General features: G+C 45.5%; 1 long non-coding RNA gene across 1 annotated transcript in view; it reads right to left on the bottom strand.

Annotated features, from left to right (window-relative positions):
* Positions 1-1,121: 1,121 nt before the first annotated feature.
* LOC141174682 (uncharacterized) overlaps positions 1,122-22,550 on the bottom strand; it is a 49,025-nt gene continuing 27,596 nt past the window's right edge. The window contains exon 3 of the long non-coding RNA XR_012252942.1: positions 1,122-1,646. This is a non-coding gene — a long non-coding RNA (uncharacterized lncRNA). The remainder of the gene's footprint in view (positions 1,647-22,550) is intronic.

Raw genomic sequence — 22,550 nt, 5'->3', positions numbered from 1 at the left:
ACTGCTGATTAGCACTGCCCCATAGAGTAACATTGGTCCGAGTTCTATCTGATATAACATCGGATAGCACTCATCCGTTGTATATGCTAGTGTGAGCGAGCCCTTATGAGAAAATCTGTTGTTTGCTCTAAGAGTATACAGTGGGGAAAATAAGTATTTGATGCACTGACAATTTTGCAAGTTTTCCCACCTACAAAGAATGGAGAGGTCTGTAATTTTTATCGTAGATACAACTATGAGTGACAGAATCTAAAAATAAAAAAACATAAAATTACATTGTATGATTTTTAAATAATTAAATTGCATTTTATTGCATGAAATAAGTACTTGATCACCTAAGAAACAGCAAGAATTCTGTCTCTCACAGACCTGTTAGTTTTTCTGTAAAAAGCCCTCCTACTCTGCACTCATTAACTGAATTGCATCTGTTTGAACTTGTTACCTGTATAAAAGACAACTGGTCACACACTGAATCAATCACACTCCAACCTCTCCACCATGGCCAAGACCACAGAGCTGATTATGGACCCAAGACACAGATTTGTAGACCTGCACAAGGCTGGGATGGGCTACAGGACAATAGGCAAGCAGTTTGCTGAGTAGGCAACAATTGTTGAGTGAATTACTAGAAAATGGAAGAAACACTAGATGACTGTCAATCTTCTTTGGTCTGGGACTCCATACAAGATCTAGCCTCGTGGGGTAAGGATGATTCTGAGAAAGGTCAGGAATCAGCCCAGAACTACAAGAGAGGACCTGGTAAATGACTTGAAGAAAGCTGGGACCATAGTTTCAAACATTACCGTTCGTAACACACTACGCCATCATGGATTCAAATCCTTCAGGGCATGCAAGGTCCCCCTGCTCATGCCAGCACATGTCCAGGCCATTTGAAGTTCACCAATTACATCTGGGTGATCCAGATGAGGCATGGGAGAAGGTCATGTGGTCAGATGAGACAAAAATATAACTTTTTGGTATCAACTCCACTCACCGTGTTTGGAGGAAGACGAAGGATGAGAACAACCCCAAGAACACCGTCCCTACCGTGAAGCATGGTGGGGGAAACATCATACAATAATGTACAATAAAAAGTACAGACCTCTCCTTTCTTTGTAGGTGGGAAAACTTGAAAAATCGACAGTGTATCAAATACTTATTTTCTCCACTGTATATAGGCAAGCACTGACAAGGAATAGGGTATAGCTTTGTTTGGAAGTGTCATTAGGAATGCACCACAACCCAACAAGCAGGAAACCAGGTGGCACAGGAGTGGCGCACTCCTGAAAATATATTTTAAGACAATTCCTTTAATCCTTTAAGAACTGTAAATCCTGCAGACAACAATTTATATGGTTACAATTCTGCTTGTATTTTTCCAATAAAGAAGTAGACAAATCTATGTAAGATATATCAGAGAAACATTACATGTATTATGTACCATGCTCTAAACCTGCAATGTATCACTTGTGATCATAACAAACATTAAATAAAAGAAACACATAAGAAACAATATAAAACAACTCGAAATAATGAACAAAGAAAGAGTTGAGATGGAATCCTTCAAAGCATGATCTCCGCCTCCTCAACAGAGATGAAAAACAGCTGTTAATGAGTTCTTGCTCTTCACAGATATCCATTGAAATCTATAAAAAGAAAAAAATGTTGAAAATAAATAACTCCGTTTAATGTACGAACGTGTTTTCATTTATTTAATCTAACTAAATCGAACATTCTGTGATTTTCTAATATATCTTTATTTTTTGTTACAGAACTTCAAATCTCCCATTTCCCTTTATATGGTCATTACATGAATTTATATGTAAACCTGTATAAACCTGTAGCAATTGCAAAAAGACAGCATTTTATTATTTAACTTAAGGAATTTGTCAGTAAGCTCAACCTCATCAAACAACATATATAAGCATGCAGGTCTTTGAAAACTAAATCTATCTACACCATTATATCTTTTATCTGTTGCTGCATTCCTAAATAATTAGCATTTCCACTTGTTTGAAAATGATGTGTAAAGTGCTCTGTGGGTGTGAGAGCACTTAACAACCTTTACATCCTGAGCTTGTTTGCCCTTCTAGTACCCGCCTCTTTAGCTTGATTGATAGATTTTAATTTGTATGTAAATGAGGTCTTAAGTGCTCTTTAACATGACAGAACACTTAGCAAACCTTTGCATCCTGAGCTTGTTTTCCTGCCTAGCACCAGCCTCTTTAGCCTGATTGATAGTTCACTGTCTGGTTTCTTTGCCTGGCACCTTACATCACACAGACAATGAACAATCAATCAAGCTAGAAAGGGTGATGTTGTGTGTAGAAAAAGCATTGGGAGGCAGGAGCTCAGGAAGTGCTATTTCACATAAAGAGCATTTAACATCTGATTGACACATGGATTAAAACACAGCAATGCAGCAACAGATAGAAGATGTAAAAGTGTTGATGGATTCACATTACACAAAACCTGCATGGCATATACAGTGGGTAAGGAAAGTATTCAGACCCCTTTTAATTTTTCACTCTTTGTTTCATTGCAGCCATTTGGTAAATTCTAAAAAGTTCATTTTTTTTCTCATTAAAGTATACCCTGCACCCCATCTTGACTGAAAAATAACAGAAATGTAGATGACGTGCCCCCTGGGCCGTGGAGTACTCGGTAGCCGGGCTGCTTATTGCTAGGGGAGATGTCACAGTGGCGGTGACCCGGGCCAGGGTAACTTCCCACGCCGTCCTGTGTTTACCAGCAGCTCCCAGTTACCTCCGGAGTACGTAAAGGGACCCCTTTCTGTGTATTCCTCCTGGTCATCTCCCTGTGCTGGCTCTCACCCTCCTGCCCTGCGCCTCACACCCAGGGTCCCAAGCCAGTGACCGCGGACCTTATTGGGCGACATCTTCTCTGTCCCCTGGGTCCTCTATGGCCACCTTTTTGGTGATTTAGATCTGGTTGTGGCTGCAGCACCTGAAATGCTGCACTCTCCGGTTATCTAGCTGAGACTTGAAGAACTCCGCTAGTTTATGGGCCGGTCCCCTCTGTGACCTGATCCCTCCACGTTTCTGCATACTCGGGCGCACGGGTGGCCTCTGCACTCGCCGTGCCCCTGGGATCCCTTCTGTCTTCCTGGAGCCTTTCCTCTGCTCCCATCCTCTTCCTTCAGTCAAGCCTGGGTCTCTCTCACCTTAGGCCCTCTCCTTCCTCCTCTCCTCTCAGCCTGAATACCAGACTGAACTCTACTGTTCTCCACTGATTGACTGTCTGACCTGACTTCACAAGATGGCTTCTCTTTTTATATCCTCCTTCTCAAGTGCTCCCCTGACCTACTTCCTCCACCTACACCCACTACATGGTTCCCCCTCTCTTGGTTCCCCCCACTCCAGCCAGGGACAGGGCTCAGCCGTGTAGCAGAGCATCTTGCCCCTCCTGCTGGTCTGGAGTAGTGTAGTGTTGGATGTTGGTGTTTGGGTCCCGGGCAGCACTCTATCCTTACCTGAGCATGAGATACCACACCTCTGGGTGAGATGCAGTACCTCTGTGGCGACTGAACCCACAGGGGCGCCACATAGACATTTTTGCAAATTTATTAAAAAAGAAAAACTGAAATATCACATGGTCATAAATATTCAGACCCTTTGTTCAGTATTGAGTAGAAGCACCGGTTTGAACTAGTACAGCCTTGAGTCATCTTGGGAATGATGCAACAAGTTTTTCACACCTTGATTTGGGGATCCTCTGCCATTCTTCTTTGCAGATCCTCTCCAGTTTGGTCAGGTTGGATGGTGAAGGTTGGTGGACAGCCATTTTCAGGTCTCTCCAGAGATTCTCAATTGGGTTTAGGTCAAGGCTCTGGCTTGGCCAGTCAAGAATGGTCACAGAGTTTTTCTGAAGCCACTCCTTTGTTATTTTATCTGTGTGCTTAGGTTCATTGTCTTGTTGGAATGTGAACCTTTGGCCAAGTCAGAGGTCCAGAGCACTCTGGAAGAGGTTTTCATCCAGGATATCTCTGTACTTGTCTGCATTCATGTTTCCTTCAATTGCAACCAGTCGTCCTGTCCCTGCAGGTGAAAAACACCCCCATAGCATGTTGCTGCCACCACCATGTTTTCACTGTTGGGATTGTATTGGGCAGGTGATGAGCAGTGCCTGGTTTTCTCCACACATACAGCTTAGAATTATCACCTAAAAGCTCTATCTTCATCTCATCAAAGAGAATTTAATTTCTCATAGTCTGTGAGTCCTTCATGTGTTTTTAAGCAAACTCTATGCGGGCTTTCATTTGTCTTGCAATGAGGAGAGGCTTCCATCAGGCCACTCTGCCATAAGGGCCTGACTGGTGGAGGGCTGCAGTGATAGTTGACTTTGTGGAACTTTCTCCCATCTCCCTACTGAATCTCTGGAGCTTAGTCACAGTGATCTTAGGATTCTTCTTTACCTCTCTCACCAAGGCTCTTCTCCCATGATTGCTCAGTTTGGCTGGATGGCCAGGTCTAGGAAGACTTCTTCCATTTAAGGATTATGGAGGCCACTGTGTTCTTAGAAACCTTGAATAACGCATAAATTCTTTTGTAACCTTGGCCAGATCTATGTCTTGCCACAATTCTGTCTCTGAGCTCCTTGGGCAGTTCCTTTGAGCTCATGATTCTCATTTGGTCTGACATGCACTGTGAGCTGTGAGGTCTTATATAGACCGGTGTGTGCCTTTCTAAATCAAGTCCTATCAGTTTAATTAAACACAGCTGGACTCCAATGAAGGAGTAGAACCATCTCAAGGAGGATCACAAGGAAGTGGACAGTATGTGACTTAAATATGAGTGTCTGAGCAAAGGGTCTTAATACTTATGACCATGTGATATTTCAGTTTTTATTTTTTAATACATTTGCAAAACTTTCTACATTTTTTTTTTCAGTCAAGATGGGATGCAGAGTGTACTTTAATGAGAAAAAAATGAACTTTTTAGAATTTACCAAATGGCTGCAATTAAACAAAGAGTGAAAAATTTAAAGGGGTCTGAATACTTTCCGTACCTACTGTATGCAGTTTGAGGTGGGGAGGATGGACTTTACTAGCAGATTTCCTTTAGCTGTATCCATATTGCCAGGGAAGCTGGGGATATATACATATTTTTTTATTAATCTTATAAAATAAAATATTGAAAAATTACAAAAGAAATGTAATGATCATCCTGACCCAAATTTGATATAACAACGTTGTGTTCTCAATACCAAAAGAAGACTATATCTGACAAGGGGTTTTCCTGCCAAGCCTCTTTTGAAACATTTTCAGATACACTGACTTAGCACCATCCACAAGAGTAAAAATACACTGAAGGAACAGACTAATGTTACATAATGGATTAGTCAAATGTACAGTCTTCTTACGTTAACTGTCTAATGTCACCTCGGAAAAAAATAACCTAGGTTTCATCTCACAAAGACACTACAATTACCTTCTCACTCCTATATTTAGTGACAGTGCTGGATTATTTTAAGTGCATTTTATCCAAAACCCATCTTTACTGAAGTATAAAGATTGTAATGAAGACAATACAATGTTTTGAAACTGTTTAAAATGCTTCACTCAACCTTGCTCCTACAGACTTAACATGTGGGGAATCTAATCTCGTGGATGTTAATTAGGGGTTTAGTGTAATTGTACCAATGGGGTGCTTGGCATAATAATTACTATTGCGGGATTCTCAAAGAGTTCAAACATCCCCACATAATACAGATATGTCTGGTACAGTATTGTAATCACCTTTATATGTTGACTCCTACATGGTCGTTTAACATTTTTTTTTAAAACCTACCGTAATGTGTTACTTCTACATATTTTATTGCCAGGAACAAAATGCCAAATCCAAGCACCAAAATATTCTTTTTACATTTTTTTTTATCAGTTAAATATTAGTGATGAGCGAGTGTGCTCGCCACTGCTTGGTACTCACCTGAGCATCACCCTGCTTGACAAGCTCGGCGAGTAATTCTGGGTTGCTCGGGCCCCCACCATGCATGTTTGGTGCTCTTTAGAGAGCCAATGAACATGCATGGATTGTCTGCAATGCACTGTAATACCGCAGCCATATTGGCTTTGGCATTACAGTGATTGGCTGGCCACACAGCGTCATTGGGTCTATGTAAGACCTGGTGACGCTAGGTTCGTCACAGTCTATCCCAGAAACAGGCAGAGTAGGGAGAGGTGCTTCTGTGTGAGGGCCAGAATTGGCTTTGTAATACTTAGGCATAGGTAGTGATACTCAAGGAGTATATATATATACATCCATCTGAACTAACAGTCCTTCTGAGAACTAATCCAGCTGCATATATTAATCCTGATAGCAGGATTTAGGCAGGCAGGCAGAGTTTGTGGCAGTGTACACAGCACAAGAGGGTCCACGGCATGTTCTGTCTGCTCCTGCTGTTACAGATATCAGGGGCCAGGGCAAATTTTCTTTTTTATTTTAATCCTGATTATTTGCTTAAAAAGCAATCCAGAGTACACCACTTTACTGCTCCATTTTCTTGTTGGCACTGCAGAATACGGCCAGATCTTTTCTATCATTATACGTGATGCCATATTACAGTAATAAAAATCCAGAAATTTGTAGTGAATGTGGAAAATATTGTCCTTCATTTACAGTTTGTAGCAGTGTGTCAGTGAAGCTATTCACACATGGTCGCTAGCAATTATAGGAAACTACATGGCCGCTATTTAAAACCGTGGGCGTCCGTCAGACATATCACATATAACTGCGGTACAAATCCTGCCATTTGTAGCGACCATGGAAAATATTGGCATATAATTTACAGTTTGTAGCAGTGTGTCAGTGAAGCTATTCACACGTGGTCACTGTGAATAATAGGAAACTACAAGCCCGCTATTTAAAACTGTGGGCATCCGTCAGACGTATCACATATAACTGCGGTACAAATCCAGCCATTTGTAGCAACTGTGGAAAATATTGTCTTCCATTTAAAATTGGCAAGGCACGTGGCAAGGGATGGAGAAGTGGACGTGATGCTAATGGTGCATACAGAGGCCGAAGCCGAGGCCATGGGAAAGCTGAAATTGTGCAACAACAAATACCCACATCTTGTCGCTCAACCTTCCTGTCCCAATTGCTAGGGAACCAAAGCACACCACTATTGAACACAGAGCAGCGTCAAAAGGTTGTTGCTTTGACAGCAGATAATGCTTCCAGACACTTTGCCACTACCACCACTACCCTGCCTGCCACACGGTCAAGTCTCAGTAGCCGTGAGTCTGGACCGCATATTCCTCACCCTGATCTTCCTTCCTCCCACCATGATGAGTGTCTGGAGACAACTGATCCCACATTTGGACACTTCGAACAGCTGTTCACTTTTCCATTTATAGATTCGGGCCTTTTGCATGGCCAGCTTCAAGCGGGGCAAGAGGAGAACACGTGTAGCGATGCCCAAATATTTGAGCAGTCATGGTCGCATGAAGGCTACGGTGGGAAAGTGCAATTACTGTCGCAAGAGGTGGTCCAAAGGGGCGGGGGAGACAATACCAAAGGTTCCAGCTGGTGATATTATATGTTAGAAATGTCACGGCCCAGGCCATTTGGCCACCCGTTGTCTACTGACATCCGAGCAGATGGAGTGCAGCCTGGGACACTGCCGTTCATACTATTCGTATCCTGCCTGCAGTGTGAACTGTCCACCCAGTGAGGGGCCACACGATTGACTCATAAATGTGAATAGTCAGAAAGTGACTGGACTGCTAGACTCAGGGAGTTTTGTGACCCTCGTGAGTGCCACACTTCCTCTACAGCTGTTCCCTCGGTAGAAGATTGGCATCCATTGCATTCACTGGGATGCTAAAGTCTATCCAATGGCCAGAGTGGATGTTGAAATGGCCTAAGGTACTAAATCCCACAAGGTTGGTGTGGTTCAGTACTTATTGCAACTCATTATCATAGGCCTGGACTTTGGTTTGTTTTGGGACTTGTGGGGGAAGGGGACACGGCTCAGTTGCTGGAATAAGAGATGAATCACACCTAAAGAAGTATCACCTCACCTAGAGTTTGACGGATTTCCCTTCTGTGTCCTTGTGGGGGATGAGGAGGTACTTTCCCCTGAGGCCAACATTCCGGAATTAAGGGTGACCGGTGAAAATTTTGGGCCCGCTAAACAAAGAGACCTAACTCTAAAGGAGGTGCTCAATAATGTGAGCGTCATAAACAGGAAAGTGCAGGAGCCAGGGTCTGACACCAGGTTTCCCTATTTTATGCTGAGTAGGGACTTATCGTACTGGGTTATTAAGATAAGGGAGGAGAACAATTGTTGGTACTAGGACCCTATAGACAGAGACTGTTGGACATGGCCCATTCACATGTCTTTGGTGACCATCTAGGGGTGGACAAAACTCAAAAATGGGTCATGTGGAGGTTCTATTTGTCCAGATGTCACTGGGAAATCTTAAAGTATTGCAGCTCCTGCCCCATCTGCCAGATAACCGCCCCCACGTCTCATTTTTGAAGTCCCCTCGTGCCATCACTCATCATAGAAGTGCCATTCGAGTGAATTGCCATGGACTTGGTCTGTCCCCTGGTTAAATTTGCTCATGGTCATCAATATATAGTGGTCATCCTTGACTGTTATGCGGTACCCTGAAGCGGTTCCCCTGAAAAACTCCTCTGCGAAAAGTTTAGCCCTCGGGTTTGTTCACGCTTTTTCCCGGACAAGTGGGAAAATCATCTGTGAAAGGTCCAGGCAGTGTTTGATGCATTCGGGAAGGTGGGATTTTCTATAATTCCAAAAAAATGTGCCATGGGGAAAGAAGAGGCCAAATACCAAGGATATGTAGTAGGTAGAGGCGAAATCAAACCTCAGTAAAGTGGACGCAATCCAAAACTGGCAGACACCACTCTGAAAGAAGCATGTTAGAGCCTTTCTGGGAATCGTGGGGTACTACAGGAAGTTCATCCCAAACTTTGCCATGATGGCCACACCCCTGTCCGACCTCCTTAAGGGGATGAAATCAGCTATGGCCAAATGGACTGCAGAGGTGAAGATGGCCTTTCAAGAACTGAAAGTAGCTCTGTGTAAGCAGCAGGTTCTGGTGGCCCCCAATTTTAAGAAGGAATTTGTACTCCAGACTGAAGCCTCAGAAGTTGGATTTGGAGCAGTCCTTTCTCAGGAGATGACAGGGAGGATAATCCTGTTCTTTAACTGAGTAGGGAGCTGTCGGCATGTGAGAAGAATTATTCCATCGTAGAAAAGGAATGCTTGGCCATAAACTAACTATCTGTTGGGGTGAAAATTTTTATTAGTATCAGACCATGCCCCACTCAAGTGGATGAGGTAGAAAAAAGTGAAAAATTCTCGAGTTACCCGCTGGTTTCTAGCGCTGCAGGATTTCCACTTTCATGTGGAACATAGAGCCGGGAAGTTATATGGTAATACCGATGCACTTTCTGGAATCTCGTGAATAGGGATAGAAGGTGCCAAGCCCCACAACTTTAGGCAGAGGGGGGGTATGTAAGGTGGCTGCAGGAGACATAGTGGATGGGAGATATGTATCACAGAGGTGCATTTCCTCTGTGATATAAACCTGGAGAAATCCTCTAGTACACATAATACTCAGAGGGCTTAATCGGCTAGGTTAGGTCCAGCTCTAATTGTGAGCAGCTGAAGAGTTAGGGTGGGTAGACTGTTCTCCATATCTCCACCCCTGAGTGTGGTTCACAAAATAAAATGGAATCTGTTTGTTTGACACAAGGGACGTGTCTGGAAGTAAGTAGTCCTACTGTGTGATGTCTCCAGATTAAGCCGGTATGCTGGATGCTATCCAGCCTGTGTGTCCTAGACTGTCTCTAAAGTGACTTTCATGTAACTGTTTACTTTGTTTTGCCTGCACTGAAAGGACATTTATTTTCTTTTGCTTGTGGCATGGTTTATGAAGCTTCAATAAACCAGCCTGGACATTTAAATGGAAACAGTTCCAGTATTACCCGAGTAGCATTCCCACTCACCATACTGGCACTGCCATTATTGCCCTGTTCACAGTTCTCATATATCTATTATTTTTCTATTATTTTTCACACTTTAGGGATCCTGCAAAATACTCAATTTTACATTTTCTTGTCTTCTAAATCAGTGCATTTACAGTATAATTGAACTATAGTTGTGTCCCCTGCTCCTATGATAAAAAGTAATGAGGTTGTCTTTGATCTAACACAGAAGAACAAGAGCCAAACAAATTTAAGCTTTCAGACAAGAATTTATACATATAACACTTTTACATTTACTGATCCACGACATAACACAGCCGTTGATCATGAAAGCCGATCGGCGGTCATTTAGACAGCTGTCTAGACAGACCAACAAACCTTTGTGGTATGTTATATTATTCACAGAACACAATGATCACTAATATGCAGCACATCATTATTTTACATAGTACGATAGCTGTTGATAAAGGTTTTTAAACCAAATTAAAAATCATCACACCCAACGAACGTGTGTTTTGCTCATTTACAGATCAGTCAAACCCTGCATGGGCCATTAGACTCCTCAATCTTGCTGCACTGGCTTCTGGTGTGGTCCAGTCTCGTGATGTTGTATGCACTGCCACACACACTGAATTCATGACCCAACAGAGCTGAATGAGAGCTTAAAACAAAAATATATACACTGCTCAAAAAAATAAAGGGAACACTCAAATATCACATGGTAGATCTGAATGAATTAAATATTCTCATTGAATACTTTGTTCTGTACAAAACTGAATGTGCTGACAACAAAATCACACAAAAGTCATCAATGGAAATCAAATTTATTAACCCATGGAGGCCTGGATTTGGAGTCATTCCCAAAATTAAAGTGGAAAAACACACTACAGGCTGATCCAACTTTGATGTAATGTCCTTAAAACAAGTCAAAATGAGGCTCAGTATTGTGTGTGGCTTCCACGTGCCTGTATGACCTCCCTACAACGCCTGGGCATGCTCCTGATGAGGTTGCGGATGGTCTCCTGTGGGATCTCCTCCCAGACCTGGACTAAAGCATCCGCCAACTCCTGGACAGTCTGTGGCGCAACGTGATGTTGGTGGATGGAGCGAGACATGATGTCCCAAATGTGCTTAATCGGATTCATTAAAAAACTGAATGAACATCCTCTGAGCCCAGTGATTCCATAATTTTTGCCAGGAGTTGTATATATATGTTATCATATATATATGATTTTACTCCTTGTTAGCAGTTGGCTAGCATGCATTAATAACTATGTGACATTTTAAAGGCAGGTAAAAATAGAATAACTCACAGGGGTCCTCTTTTGTGTCTTTCTGCCCCTTAACAGCAACACAAAGCAATTGTCCTCTGTACTATGGAGCAGCTAGAACAGAAGGAGGAGGTTGATGTTTTACTGAAGAGTTTCTTACTAGAAACAGACATTGAAGAAAGACAAATCCTGTCAATCCCAGTAAATGTCATGTGGCTGCTGCTGACTTTGTAAATGCAGGAAGAGACTCAGATTAACCCCTTACAATCAGTCATGCTCATTCCACAACATAGTGTAACCCCTTACAAGCAGCTGTATTTTTGTAACTTCAGAAAGGTTAACCCTTTGCAGACAACTGTCTCCTTCTTCTCTAGTCTGACTCTGCAGGAGCATCCGCATCTTCCTCCTCTAGATGGGCTGCACAATGAAAAATTCAATTACATGGCTACATAGAATAACAATATATTGTATGAAATAAAGCTTGTGTTTATGGCTGGAGGTAAGTGATCCTTTTACCATCTTTACTTTTTGCTAATCGGCCACATATTACGATTAGTGTTGAGAGAACATGCTCGACACTGCTCGGTACTCGCCCGAGCATCACGCTACTCGGGATGTTCGGCGAGCAGCGAGCATTTCCGGGTTACTCGGGCGGGAGCTCGGGTCTCCGCCCTGCATGTTTGGCGCTCTTTACAGAGCCAATGAACATGCAGGGATTGCCAGCCAGTCACTGTAATGCTGCAGCCATGTTGGTTGTGGGCATTACAGTGATTGGCTGGCCGCACAACGTCACCTTAAGTATTTAAAACCGGGCGCCGCCATCTTGGACACAGTCGCTCCGGATTAGACAGTGTAGGGACAGCGCTGCTGATTTAGGGAGAGATATAAACTGCGAAATAGTTAGTGTAGGGTCTATAAAGGCTGCCAGAACAAACAAACAGTCCTTTTCAGGACTAATATCCATCCCAGATGCCAGGCAGGCAGGCTGTATAGGAGACACAGTGGTTATACCAGCAAATGCTGCATTACAGTCCTGTGTGCTCCTGTTGCTGAAATTGCTGGACTTAGCACCAGGTGTCGGGGGCCAGGAAAAATCCTTTTTTTTTTAATCTAAATTCTCCTTTTTTTTCCCTTCTTCACACTGTACAAATACCCGTCTTATTAACCTTTTGGTGTGTCCCCCCCCCAAAAAAAAAGCGTGTCTCTGATTTTTCCGACACAAATATAACTGTTGAAAATAGTCTGGTGTAGGCTAGAGAAACAGAAGTGTTGTTTTGCACTTCCACGGTTCCAACCTCTGTATTATCCATTTTGGGCCATTTGTATCTAAAAAAAAACAGTTTGAGTGTGTCGCTCACTGTTCAGCCGCAAATCTATATATTTAAAAAAGTCTGGTATACCCCAGTAAACAATAACTGTGGTTTTGCCATCCCACGGTAAAAAATCTCTATTATTCAGGTTTTGGTATATTTTCCGTAAAGAAAAACAGTAGTGTCTCCTGACTGTTGTGACACAAAAATATATCTGTTGAAAATAGTCTTGTGAGGCCCGACATCCCAGTGTGGTTTCGCAGTTCCATGGGTCAAATTGCTGTGCTATCCAGTTTTGGGCCTTTGGTATCTAAAAAAAAAGCAGCTTCAGTGTGTCGCTCACTGTTCAGCTGCAAATATCTCTATTTAAAAAAGTGTGGTATACCTCAGTGAACAATAACTGTGGTTTTGCCATCCCACGGTAAAAAATCTCTATTATTCAGCTTTTGGTAGTTTTTTCCGTAAAGAAAAACAGTAGTGTCTCCTGACTGTTGTGACACAAAAATATATCTGTTGAAAATAGTCTTGTGTAGGCCCGACATCCCAGTGTGGTTTCGCAGTTCCACGGGTCAAATCGCTGCACTATCCAGTTTTGAGCCTTTGGTATCTAAAAAAAAAAGCAGTTTGAGTGTGTCGCTCACTGTTCAGCCGCAAATATCTCTATTTAAAAAAGCGTGGTATACCCCAGTAAACAATAACTGTGGTTTTGCCATCCCACGGTAAAAAATCTCTATTATTCAGCTTTTGGTAGTTTTTTCCATAAAGAAAAACAGTACTGTCTCCTGACTGTTGTGACTCAAAAATATATCTGTTGAAAATAGTCTTGTGTAGGCCCGACATCCCAGTGTGGTTTCGCAGTTCCACGGGTCAAATCGCTGTACTATCCAGTTTTGGGCCTTTGGTATCTAAAAAAAAAGCAGTTTGAGTGTGTCGCTCACTGTTCAGCCGCAAATATCTCTATTTAAAAAAGTGTGGTATACCCCAGTAAACAATAACTGTGGTTTTGCCATCCCACGGTAAAAAATCTCTATTATTCAGCTTTTGGTAGTTTTTTCCGTAAAGAAAAACAGTAGTGTCTCCTGACTGTTGTGACACAAAAATATATCTGTTGAAAATAGTCTTGTGTAGGCCCGACATCCCAGTGTGGTTTCGCAGTTCCACGGGTCAAATCGCTGTACTATCCAGTTTTGGGCCTTTGGTATCTAAAAAAAAAAGCAGTTTGAGTGTGTCGCTCACTGTTCAGCCGCAAATATCTCTATTTAAAAAAGTGTGGTATACCCCAGTAAACAATAACTGTGGTTTTCCTCTTCCACGGTTATAATCTACTCTTTATTACCCTTTTTTCATTGATAGTGCGAGTGTAAGCTATTTTACTTCATTTACAATGGGCAAGGCGGTGGCAAGGGACGTGGAAGTGGACGTTCTGGTGATGGTTCGTGCAGAGGACGGGGCCGTGGCCAAGGTGAAAATGTGCCACAACCAACAGCCACATCGTCTCGCTCCCACTTCTTGACCGAATTACTAGGGAAGCACAGAACAACACTAGTATTGAGAACTGATCAGTGTGAACAGGTTATTAATTGGATAGCAGATAATACTTCCAGTTACCTGGGCACCACCACCTCCGGTCTGTCTTCCACACGGTCAACTCTTAGTAGCCGTGAGTCTCGACCGCATACTCCTCCTCACCCTGTTGCTCCTTCCTCCCACCATGCCGAGTGTCGTCAGACAGCAAGTGATCCCACACTTGGACACTCTGAAGAGCTGTTCACTGGTCCATTTCCATATTTGGGCCCCTCGCCTGAAACGCTTGAAGTGGTGGAAGAGGAGATCCCATGTTGCGATGCCCAAATATTTGAACAGCCATGGCCACAGGAAGGCGACGTTGGCAATCTGTCACAAGAGGTGGACGATGACGAGACACAATTGCCAGGAAGTGAGGAGGAGGATCGTGGTGTGCAAGTGGAAGAGGAGGAGGTGGGGGATGATCTAGTAACTGACCCAACGTGGAAGGAGGATATGCAGAGTGAGGCCAGCAGCACACAGGGGGAGGGAGGCAGAGTACCCCAACAGGCAGGAAGAAGCAGTGTGGTGGCCACAGACAGAAGGCAGGCAACCGTTCCCCGTAACACCAAAACGAGGGACGTTGCCAGTACAAGCGGTAGGTCTTCCAGAGTCTGGAATTTTTTTAAAGATTCTGCTGATAACCTCAAAAAGGCCATATGTTCCACCTGCCATGCCAGCATCAGCAGGGGTGACAAAACTACCAGCCTGACCACCACCAGCATGATCAGGCACATGGCAGCAAAGCACCCGACTTTGTGGGGCGAAACCAAGGGTCCACGACCAGTGTCAGCGGGTGTCACCGCTGCTTCTTCCACTGTTGTGCGTGCAATAGAACCCACTGTTGTGTGTGCAAGGCAATCCCCTGTCCATACTGCATGTAAAGATGCCCACTCCTCTCAGTCTTCACTTGTTATGGCAGTTTCTCAAGAAACAGCATCAACGTCCACGTCCACGTCCCACCGCAGCGTTCAATTGTCCATATCCCAGACCTTTGAATGATAGCGGAAATTCGCAGCTAACGCCCCACAGGCCACAGTCCTAAATTAGCACATTTCACGACTGCTTGCGTTGGAAATGCTGCCATTTAGGCTAGTGGAGACGGAATCCTTCCGCAATCTTATGGCGGTGGCCGTCCCTCGGTACTCTGTCCCCAGCCGACACTATTTTGCCCGGTGTGCCATCCCCGCACTACACAAGCACGTGTCCCAAAGCATCTGCCGTGCCCTCAACAATGCAGTTACTGGGAGAGTCCACCTGACAACGGACACGTGGACAAGTGCTTGTGGCCAGGGATGGTACATCTCTCTGACGGCACACTGGGTAAACATAGTGGAAGCCGACACCCAGTCGTACCTTGGGACGGAACACATCCTCCCCACACCGAGGATTGCGGGCCCTATGTAAGTCAGAGTTGCCCCCACAGTGTACAGCTCCTGCGCATCCTCCTCCTCCTCCTCCTCCTCATGTTCAGCCTCCATCTCAGATATCACCACATCAGTTACAAGCTGGAAGCATTGCAGTACTGCCTCCGCCAAGCGGCAACAGGCTGTGCTGAAACTCATAAGCTTAGGTGATAAACCTCACACTGCTTGTGAGTTGTGGACAGCTGTGAAAGAGCAGGCAGATCTGTGGCTGAGACCTCTGAACCTACATCCCGGCATGGTCGTGTGTGACAATGGCAGTAACCTGGTGGCGGCTCTGAGGCGAGGTGAGATCACACACGTACGATGCCTGGCTCATGTGCTTAACCTCGTGGTTCAGCGGTTTCTTAAATCGTACCCCGAGTTGCCAGATCTGCTCGTGAAAGTACGCCGCCTGTCAGCTCATTTTCGCAAGTCGGCTACAGCTTCCGCCGCCCTTGCTGTGTTGCAGCAGCGTTTGCAGCTTCCGGCACACCGACTGGTGTGTGATGTCCCCACACATTGGAACTCTACCCTCCACATGTTGCAAAGGATTTGTGAGCAGAAGAGAGCAGTTGTGGAGTACCAGCTGCAACAAGGCCTTCGATATTCAGGTCAGACTCCACACATAAGACCTCAGGAGTGGACCTGGATGTCTGACATATGTACCATCCTGACAAACATTGAGGAGGCCACCAAGATGGTGAGTGGCGATGATGCCATCATTAGTGTCAGCATCCCACTTGTCTGTCTTTTGCAACGCTTTCTGCAGAGAATTAAAGAGTAGGCATTGCAGCCAGAGTATGATGACATGGATCAAGAAGCCGTAGCGGGCGATTACACACAGCCCAGCCTCATCTCATCCCAACGTGCATTGGGGGACAATGAGGGAGAGGTGGAGGAGGAAGAACAGGAACTGCTATCATGCGTTGTAGACGGTAGTACCTGTACAAGTGTCATACCGTCGGTTCAGCGTGGGTGGCCTGAGAACAGGGGGGAGGAGGAAGAGGAGGAGGAGGAGGAGAGCATGGTGAGTCGTCATCTTGGTGAGGACATGGAAATCTTGCCCGTTACCAGTCTGGCACGCATGGCTGACTTTATGTTAAGCTGCCTTAACCGTGACCCTCGCATTGTTAAAATGTTGGGTGACAATCATTACTGGTTGGTGACACTTGTAGACCCCCGCTACAAGGAGAACTTTCACTCTCTTATTCCTGAGGTGGAGAGGTCTACAAAAATTGGGCAGTACCAGAAGGCCCTTGCTGCAGAACTCTTAAAAAAATTCCCATCTGAACACGCTAGCGGCAGAGGTCACAGTTCGTTGCCCAACTAAGGCGTACAGGCGAGAGAGATGCAACTCCAATCCAGCAGAGGCAGGGGAACACTGTCAACATTCTGGGACAGTTTTCTGACACCCGCCCAGCTTACAGGCACTGAGGCGCGGGGTACTCCCACAAGGAGTGGAAAGTTTCAAAAGATGGTGAGGGAGTACCTTGCCGACCGTACCAGGGTCCTCCGTGATTCCTCTGTGCCTTTTAATTATTGGATATCCAAGCTGTACACTTGGAATGAACTCGCTCTGTACGCCTTGGAGGTCCTGGCCTGCTCTGCCGCTAGCGTGTTATTGGAGCGTGCTTTTTGTGCCGCTGGGGGAATTATAACTGATAAGCGCACTCGCCTATCAACTGACAATGCTGACAAGCTGACCCTTATCAAAATGAACAAGGTCTGGATTGGGCCAGACTTCTCATCACCACCAAATGACAGCAGAGTAACATAAAGTCAAATCCACTGTGTTATTTCGGGAGGTGTATTCACATGCACCGCTTCACACCCACACATGGGTATACGCTTCCTCGTTTCAGCTGTTTTATCTTTTTCTCTTTATTCTCAGCCTCCTCCACCACTATACCACCAGGGTGCCAGCATTGCAAATTCCTCCGTCCTTATTTTTGGCAGCTTTTGCTTGCAATGCATTAGCAAATACTATGGGACACTCACTCCCCAATGATGGGACTTATGTTTGTAATATGCTGTACTGCATGGCTCTTGTAAGGGGCATTACAAGTTGCTCCGTCCTAATTTTTGGCAGCTTTTGCTTGGAAAGCATAAGCAAATACTATTTGAGACCCACTCCCCAATAATGGGACTTATGTTTGTAATATGATGTACTGCATGGCTCTTGTAAGGGGCATTGCAAGTTGCTCCGTCCTAATTTTTGGCAGCTTTTGCTTGCAAGGCATAGGCAAATACTATGGGACACTCACTCCCCAATAATGGGACTTATGTTTGTAATATGCTGTACTGCATGGCTCTTGTAAGGGGTATTGCAAGTTGCTCCGTCCTAATTTTTGGCAGCTTTTGCTTGGAAAGCATAAGCAAACACTATGGGAGTCCCACTCCCCAATAATGGGACTTATGTTTGTAATATGCTGTACTGCATGGCTCTTGTAAGGGGCATTGCAAGTTGCTCCGTCCTAATTTTTGGCAGCTTTTGCTTGCAAGGCATAAGCAAATACTATGGGAGACCCACTTCCCAATAATGGGAGTTATGTTTGTAATATGCTGTACTGGATGGCTCTTGTAAGGGCATTGCAAGTTGCTCCGTCCTAATTTTTGGCAGCTTTTGCTTGCAAGGCATAAGCAAATACTATGGGAGACCCACTCCCCAATAATGGGACTTATGTTTGTAATATGCTGTACTGCATGGCTCTTGTAAGGGGCATTGCATGTTGCTCCATCCTAATTTTTGGAAGCTTTTGCTTGCAAGGCATAAGCAAATACTATGGGAGACCCACTCCCCAATAATGGGACTTATGTTTGTAATATGCTGTACTGCATGGCTCTTGTAAGGGGCATTGCAAGTTGCTCCGTCCTAATTTTTGGCAGCTTTTGCTTGCAAGGCATAAGCAAATACTATGGGACACCCACTCCCCAATAATGTGACTTATGTTTGTAATATGCTGTACTGCATGTGACGCGCCCCCTGGGCCATGTGTACACGTGTGTGGCATTCCCGGTGCCGGGTCTCTGGGGTCTGTAGTCTTCGTGGCGGTGACCCGGTCCCGTGGCTCAGGCTGGTCAAACCAGTGGCAGTATTTGTTAGGTTTTGAGGTTAATTGTCCGACTGCGCCACCCGTGGATTGCCGTCAGGGAGTACCACCGCTGCGAGGCAGACCGCTGAGGCTGGTGTTGTGTGCGCAGCAGAGAATGGGATAACTCCCCACGGGAGGAGTATAGCCTCAGGGCAGTGAGTGTGGATGATTGTGGTGATGGTGCACGAGCGCATCAGGAACGACTCAGAGTCTTTGCAGTGCAGTTCAGGGTCTTTACTGATGATTATTAGGTAGAGCCTCCCGGGAGTACTGGCTAGCATAAGAGGCCTGGTCAGTCTGTGAGCAAGCAGGGGTTCCCCTGGCCAGGTGGAGTTGTAGGCCTCCCCGTCTGTCTGCACTCTTCCTGGCTACCTTGCTGTAAGCGGGTAGAAGTAGCCCACGTCCCTGAGTGTACCGTGTAGTGCTCACCCGTATGGCTGGTGACTTGGGGCCTTCTGTTAGCCTCCACTCCACGACGGCGGTGCTGGTCCCTTGCTTGTGACTGAGCCTCCGGGCTTCTATGGCCAGAGGACCTGAAATCCCCTGCCGGCTGGTTTCTGCTGCTGGATATATAAGTCCTCACAGCCTCGGACTCCTGTGTCCGATTCCTATTGTCTTCTGCCAGGGCGAGCTCTGCTCAGCTTCCAGCCCCTGGTCTTTAGCTCCTAGCTCCTACAGAGCTCCTTGCTGTTACTTTCCCTTGCTCTCACTCTGACTCTGACTGTTCTCTGTTCTCTGACTTACTCAACCCCGCCCCAGATCCAGTTTATAAGGGCAGAATTCTCCCCTCCCAGGACTGGGGCAGGAGGATGTTGCATGTTTAAGGGATCCTGACCAGGAAACCTCCCACTTGCTCTCCGACGTAATATCTCTATTACTGTGGTGACCAGACCCCTGGGGTGCCACACATGGCTCTTGTAAGGGGCATTGCAGTTCCTCATAATTTTTGGAAAGCCTTCCATTCACTGCTTAGGCCAACAGTGTACAGGAGACCCAGTTGCTATAAATGGAAAAAAAGGTTTAGTTAACGCCCTCTGACCTCCATGTCATTTCCAAGGGGCATTGGAGTGCCTCGAAATTTTTGGTAGGCATTGCACTCACTGTATGCCCTATAACTGTGTAGCCGAACCGCTCCTTTTGTTACAGAAACATATCCTACAAGACATATCTGGTTGACTGGCCTGATATTGATGTGAATGGTCCCTGTTCCTCCTGCTCTTTCTCCTTTGCCACTACCTCATCCATCATTTATCACCTGAAGCTTTGTTTTAACGGGAGTCATAGAACTTGGATAGTAGCAGGAAAACATCCAGCAATCCTCGGAGGAGGAAGGATATGCGCCAAAATACTGACCAACTCAGGCCTAGCTGCTACTACATACATGCGCTTGCTTTACACAAAACAAAGCAGATGCTAACTTCTATCATCCTCATCATGCTCCTCACCTTGGCACTCTCAACTCCCCTGATGGAGAAGCCAGGGCCCACCGGAGGAGTCTGATAGTCCGGTGGGCTCGGCCAATGCTGCCCTAAAGCAGGCCAGGCTAAGAAAAGTGTGGGAAAGGTTACCGGGAAAAATAGGGGTGGCTGGGGACCGAGTATGGACACCCGGCCACCCCCTGGTGGCTGGGGAGCCAGCGGGGACACCCGGCCACCAGGCGGCTGGGGACTGAGTATGGATACCAGGCCGCCGACACAGCCATGGCGTGGTGGCCAGATTCCGCCTCCATATGCCTAAAAGTCCCAATTTAAAGTGCAAGCAAGCAAGCAGTATGGTATTGCAGCCTGGGGGTGTGTGGCAGGCTGCATACTTGCGCTTGCATTGCAAGAAATAGGAGAGGTACAATTGAACACTGCCCTGAGACAAGGACTTGAATGGGGATAGTTGCAAGTCTGCAACGACAGGTGCAAGGTGGAAGGCATCTTCGCATGTACCATGAATAGGGGTTTGGCATGCACACACTACAGCGGAATAGGCTCTCCTTCCCACTAAATGCACTGGGAAGGGCGCAGGTAATGTTTTGGTATACGCGCTTAGTCTTATGTATAAGGCACACCAGGACAAATAGGGGCGGCTGGGGACTGAGTATGGATACCTGGCTGCCGAAGCAGCCATGAGGTAGTGGCCAGCTTCGGCCTCCTCCAAACTAAAGGGCCCCATTTCAAGTGCAAGCTAGCAGTAAGGAATTGCAGTCTGGGGTGGGTGGGTGGCAGGCTGCACACTTACACTTGCATTAAAAGAAAACATAGCAGATGCTAACTTCTGTCATCATCATCATGCTCCTCACCTTGGCACTCTCAACTCCACCGATGGAGAAGTCAGGGCCCACCGGAGGAGTCTGATTCTCTGCTGGGCTCGTCCAATGCTGCCTAAAGCAGGCCGGGCTAAGAAACGTGTGTGGGGGGATGTTCCAAGGAGAAATAGGGGCGGCTGGGGACCGTGTGTGGACACCCGGCCGCCGGGCGGCTGGGGACTGAGTATGGATTCCAGGCCGCCAACACAGCCATGGCGTGGTGGCCAGATTCCACCTCCACATGCCTAAAAGGCCCAATTTCAAGTTCAAGCAAGCAAGCAGTATGGTATTGCAGCCTGGGCGTGGGTGTGTGGCAGGCACCATACTTGCGCTTGTATTGCAAGGAATGGGGGAGGTACAATTGAACACTGCCCTGGGACTAGAACTTGCATGGGGATAGTTGCAAGTCTGCATCTTCTGATGTGGCAAGGAACACTTATGATGGGCACACTTTTAGACAGTGACCTGGGAGTCAGAGATGCTTCCAGGGGTCTTCCCCATGCTGTTCCCATGTCTTTTCAGCACTTTATGCATGTGTCACACAGCACATGGCCAGATAAGGTTGTAAAATGTTAAAATGACATTTCCCGGTGAATGCATTTGTCATAGTTGAAAGCAATACAAAAGTGCAAAAACGCATAAAAAATGCTACCTGTGAACATAGCCGAAGGTGTGGAGGAGTATTTTTGTTTTTGGTCATTTATTTTAACTTATACACAAGTCTTTTCCCTGGAAAGGATGTTCCTTAACATATTTCACAGGAAAAAAGTTTCACTTTCGTTTTTGAACGTTTTATTGTGAGCCCGTAAAAGTGGCTTAATACCTCTGACCACGTTGTTGACAGCAGTGACCTGGGGGTCAGAAATGCTTCCTGGGGCGATCCCCATTCTGTCCCCATGTCATTTGAGCACTGTCACTATCGTTTTGGGCACTTGTTAGGCTTTTAAAAGACTGCCGGGGGTGCCAGCGCAAAAATGCTCGAGTCTCCCATAGACTAACATTGGGCTCGTTGCTTGGGTCGAGCACCCGAGTATCACTGCGAGCTCGGCCCGAGCTTCGAGCACCCGAGCATTTTAGTGCTCGCTCAACACTAATTAAGATTCATTATTAAATTGTACAGTTAGTGGATAAGGAAAGGCCATTAAATTCAACTGACAATCCTTAGCTGATCTAAAGACAGCATCCTTTAAATGGGTTACAGTGACCTTTATGTTCATTTGCTTATGCTCAGCATTGGCCATCAGTTTTAGCTCGGTGGATCTGATGTCATGAGACTAAGCCATTAAAGGAAAATTTGCTGTTCTTTGAAAAAAAAATAAACTATGCTTTCAGTGTTGTATCCAGTGTTGTGTTTCTGCTACTTCCTTAATCTATCCTGATTGGCTGCAGCGGTGACATCATGTTAATAGCATGAAAGTCCAATCACTAACTTTAGCGGTTCTGCTGATGTAGACAGCAAAAGCCGCTGTACTCAGTGATTGGCTGCAGTGGTGTCAATGTGATATTTCTGCTGCAGCCAATCTATAGAGATCAGAACATCTCTGTCTAAACAGTCTAAAGGGAAGTGCGGCTTGTTTTTGCTGCAGTGAAATGAACTGGCAGGTAGCATTTTCTAAAAAAGGGAAAATAACTTTA

The sequence above is a fragment of the Phyllobates terribilis genome, unplaced genomic scaffold (assembly GCF_046119375.1).
Source record: "Phyllobates terribilis strain yellow unplaced genomic scaffold, ASM4611937v1 Scaffold_13__5_contigs__length_258822181, whole genome shotgun sequence".
In the NCBI taxonomy this organism is placed as follows: domain Eukaryota; kingdom Metazoa; phylum Chordata; class Amphibia; order Anura; family Dendrobatidae; genus Phyllobates; species Phyllobates terribilis.
The sequence above is the reverse complement of the archived record's forward strand: the minus strand, read 5'-3'. Positions and strand labels throughout refer to the sequence as shown.